Source organism: Colobus angolensis, unplaced genomic scaffold (genome assembly GCF_000951035.1).
Source record: "Colobus angolensis palliatus isolate OR3802 unplaced genomic scaffold, Cang.pa_1.0 Scaffold134, whole genome shotgun sequence".
NCBI lineage: Eukaryota > Metazoa > Chordata > Mammalia > Primates > Cercopithecidae > Colobus > Colobus angolensis.
In genome coordinates this window covers 2,351,538-2,356,372 of record NW_012114422.1, presented here as the reverse complement: position 1 = coordinate 2,356,372, position 4,835 = coordinate 2,351,538, and positions in this window count along the sequence as shown.

The window sequence follows — 4,835 nt, the reverse complement described above, 5'->3', positions numbered from 1 at the left end:
GCAAGCCGGGGCCGCAGGGAGAAAGGCGCGGGTGTGAGGATGGGAAGGAGCCTGGACGGACCAGGTTCTGGGGTGGGTGTAGACACGGCCCCGACGCGCGAGGGTAGGAGCAAAGATGGGCAGTCCGGGCTGGAGAGAAAGGGGTGCTGAGCAGAGGCACTCGGGGCCACAGGGGAGAAAGGAGCGGGAGGAAAGGGGCGAAAGGGAGGAAGAAAGTCACACTGACCCACCAGCTTTGGGCACCTTCAGTCCCCCACCCTTGTGCTCCTTTTGTTTTCTAAAAAGAGGACTACCCTTTGGATCGGCTTTGAACGCCCACCTTGGGTTCCCTTGAGAAAGAATCCTGAAGTTCTCCAGGAACGCTCTGCCTCCTAACGTGGCCCTGAGAGCAACGAGTTTCTTTTATTTCTTCAAGCTTTTCTTGAATACTTGAAAGGCTGAATGTTTTTCTCTATCGTTTTGAGACACAGTGAAAGGAAAGTTTTTGTGTTTTTAATAGAAATAAAACACATCTCAAGGAATCCATCCAGACAGAGCCATTTCTAGGCTGGTGAATCTGTGCTTTATGGAGAATTTGTTTTCAGTTTGGTTTCCAAACGCCTTGCTTGCCCACCTCTATTCCTCTGTCACCAAAGATTCCATGTGACAGTTTAAAGGTGCGGGGGTAGGACTTGAAAGAGATCGAGGGAAGGCAAGTAATTCGTCCTCCTCCTGGGTAAAGCTCCCGGAATGATACGGATTAACTAGAGGAAAAAATATTTGATAAACAGTGGCAAAAATTTATCCTCTGTAACAATCTCGACTAATGGAGAAGATCCAGCAAAGTACTGCTATCTCTTTTATGTCTCAAATAATTCCATTTCAAAGTTTAATAAGCCACAAACTGGGAGATTAATGCACCATTTTATCCCCAAACTGTGCTAAAATAACCTGACACCAATTATTACTCAATTTACAGCTATCTGCAGAGTTCTCTAATATGTAAGGTCCAGTACAGGTCTATCCAGGGTTCTTTTAATGCCGCATTACACTAAAGTCACTCTCTGGAATGGGGCACCATATGTCTACACATGAGAGAGCACTGAGAGACACAGAGGATGTCCATACATATCAACTAATGAGATGGACTAGATTTGGGAATCTTCAAATCTCCAGACCATGTTCCCAGGAGTGGCCTGGATTTGAGAGGAATCCAGGTTCCCAACCTACGCTTCAAGCAGAACAGCCTTGCTTTTCTATGTTTTGTACAGTAGACTTCAGAGATTAAGATTTTCTGTGAAGACAATGTTTGGATGTTCAAAATTTTGAAAGCCACTATTCAGTGGTTCTCAGCTGATTGGGTATATCAGAATCTCCTGGGGAATATAAAAAACAGTGATTAGGTGCCTACAGGGAACAAATGAAACCAGTCATCAAAAGAAACAATATACTATATCACACCATAGACTTCTCTGATACATAAAAGAGGGTTATTCCTTAAATGAGTCACCGAGCAAGCCTAGTAGATGCCTGCGAGAGTTCTTGTGTAGTGCACCAGACATTGCCTGTTTCCTCTCAGATCTGGTGCTCACCTTCCACTGCATGCTTGTCAGCAGTCTAGATAAAATGGAAGACTAGAGAGCAATAAGAAGGTAGAAGGTAGAAACTAGAGTATTTCCCTCTCTGTGAACTAAAGGGATGTATCTTCTTTGTGGCTCTTGCAGGTGAGGTCCACCATGATTCTAGCTTCTGCCTTCTCACCATTTGAGTCCTCCAGCCATGACGTTGGAGATCACTTACTGTAGTTGCTAAAATGTGGTTGGCTGGGGTGGGCTGTACTCTGCTCCACATCTCTCATCCTCCAATAGGCCAGCACAGGCATGCTATGATGGCAAAGGCAAAGGTGCAGGAGTAAGCCAGCCCAATCACACAAGCACTTTTTAAGCCTCTGCTTGTGGCACTTTTGCCAAAATCCTATTGGCCAAGCATGTTACATGGCCAAGCCATGAGATGTGTACACAGAAGAATAAAAGATGTGTACATGGAAGAGTAAAGAACTGGGGCACTCTTCTGGTTGACATCTCAGTTCTTCCATTATATATGTAATCATTTCCCTGTATTAAATTTCTTCTATTTAAAATACCTAGAGTATTTGCTAGGAATCTCCATGGTGAGGACGATGCACCACATGCTGCTGGAGATGAATGTGTTGGAGGGCACCCTGCAGTGCCCAGAGTCTGGACATGTGTTCCCCATCAGCCACGGGATCCCCAACATGCTGCTGAATGATGAGGAAACAGAGTTGATCATGCTAAGTGCTGTTTTTCTTTTTATTTTTGTGTGTATTTTGTGTGTATTTTTGTTGATGTTACCCTGTTTCTGAATTCTGCCGTGTGTGTCCCCAACCCTTGACTCAATGACACACCAGACACACAGTGTTCTTGAGCATGATAGTATTTTTTTCCTCATTAAAGACTCAAAACAAAAAACAAACAAACAAACACACAAAAAAACTAGGAATTTTCGATTCCTAGCAAATTCCCAGCAAAATAGCTTGCACATCATGATGGTTAATGTTGAGTGTCAACTTGATTGGATTGAAGGATGCAAAGTATTGCTCCTGGGTGTGTCTGTGAGGGTGCTGCCAAAGGAGATTAACACCTGAGTCTGTGGGCTGGGAGAGGCAGAGCCACCCTCAGTCTGGGTAGGCACCATCTAATCAGCTGCCGGCAAGGTTAGAATAAAGCAGGCAGGAGAAGACGGAAGAGCAGACTTGCTGAGTCTTCTGGCCTTGATCTTTTTTTGTGCTGGATGCTTCCTGCTCTCAAACATTAGACTCCAAGTTCTTCAGCTTTTGGACTCTTGGACTTACACCAGTGATTTGCTAGGGGTTCTTGGGCCTTCAGCCACAGACTAAAGGCTGCACTGTCAGCTTCCCTGTTTCGAGGTGTTGGGATTTGGACTGGCTTCCTTGCTCCTCAGCTTGTAGACAGCCTATTGTGGGACCTCATCTTGTGATCTTGAGTCAATACTCCTTAATAAACTCCCCTTCCTATCTATCCTATTAGTTCTGTCCCTCTAGAGAACCCTGACTAATAACACATATAGGCACACTATACATTTTGATTGACTACTAAGTGTAATGGAAAAACAAAAGAATCAAATGACTTTCTGTTAGCCTAGCAGAATTTACAATCTGGTTTTGCTTTTAGAGGGCTTGCATTTTTATGCAGCCATTCACTGGGGAGTCTCAGTAAACTTTTTCTTTATGTCCTCAGAGTCTAAAGTAAATTTGATTACAATAAAATTAATTTAATTAGCTATGAAATATATGATAAAGGAGACAAAAGAGTTTATTTTCATTTCCATGCCACTTGTTGTTAAAATATCTGTTCATGTACTTACATTGGATTTTATTTCATTTATTTTAATAATGTATTGATTTGTTTTTTTTTTCCAGTATCTGACTGTGAGCTCCTTAGTATTATCTCATTTATTTTTGTAACTCTAATTCCAAGTACAGTACCTAACATTTAGTAGTAAATATATCATTGAATTGACTTTCCTTCTCTTAATACTGTAACCTAGGATAAGAGTTGTGACATATTAGTAATCCATTAGTAGGTGCAGTAGGTTACAAAAAAGGCCCCAGTTCTTTACTCTTCTATGTACACATCTTTTATTCTTCTGTGTACACATCTCATGGCTTGGCCATGTAACATGCTTGGCCAATAGGATTTTGGCAAAAGTGCCACAAGCAGAGGCTTAAAAAGTGCTTGTGTGATTGGGCTGGCTTACTCCTGCACCTTTGCCTTTGCCATCATAGCATGCCTGTGCTGGCCTATTGGAGGATGAGAGATGTGGAGCAGAGTACAGCCCACCCCAGGCAAAGCCAGCCAAGATCAAGCTGACAGATGAATGAGTTCAGGCAAGATCAGTAGAGTTGTTTGGCTGACTCCAGATGTGTGAGCAGGACACATTTATTTTTGTATACCATTGAGGTTTGTGGGTTGTTTGTTATGTAACAATATTATAGCAATGGAGAACTGATATACATTTTATTTCTTTTCTAATTGTTGTAATACAGAGTATGACTTAATTTTTGATGTTTGACTGCTGACAGCTCTCAGGCCCCACCACTTCCCTTCCTCTCTGCCCCACATCCGGGCAAACTGATAAGAATGCCTAGGTGCTCCTTCCTTGGCACTAGCAGGAAGTTCCAACAGAGTAAGCCCTAGCCCATGTACAGGAACCCTCACCACAGCCCCACTCCTAACCACAGTAAGAATCCCAAAGCCATTCTCCTTTCTTGTTCTCTCCAGTTTACAGACCAGCTTGGGAACCCATCTTACTCTCCCCAAAAAAGCTTATTCTGTGAGCAGTAAACCTTTCAAACCCCTTGGCTGCATGTGTGAAGGGATTATTGATTTTGGCATCCAAACCCAATTTTGAAAGCGGGGATCTATCCTGCTCCTGTGGGGTGACTACAGCACTATTCTTCACAAGTGGGGAAATCACCCATACTGTGCACTTATATTTGGCACAACTAAGTAGAAGTTTTATACATATGTGTTAATTGATATAGGTATAATAATAAAGTTACCATTAGTTATGTCAGGTTTTCCACTTGAATTTTTGAAGGAAACAGAAATGGATATAATTATTAACATTAAAAGATGGATAAAGGGCCAGGTGTGGTGGCTCATGCTTATAATCTCAGCACTTAGGATGCCAAGGTGGGAGAATCACTTGAGCCCAGGAGCTGCAGACCAACCTGGGCAACATAGTGAGACCTCATCTCTATAATAATAATAATTTAAAAATCAGGCCAGGCACACAGTAGCTCACGCCTGTAA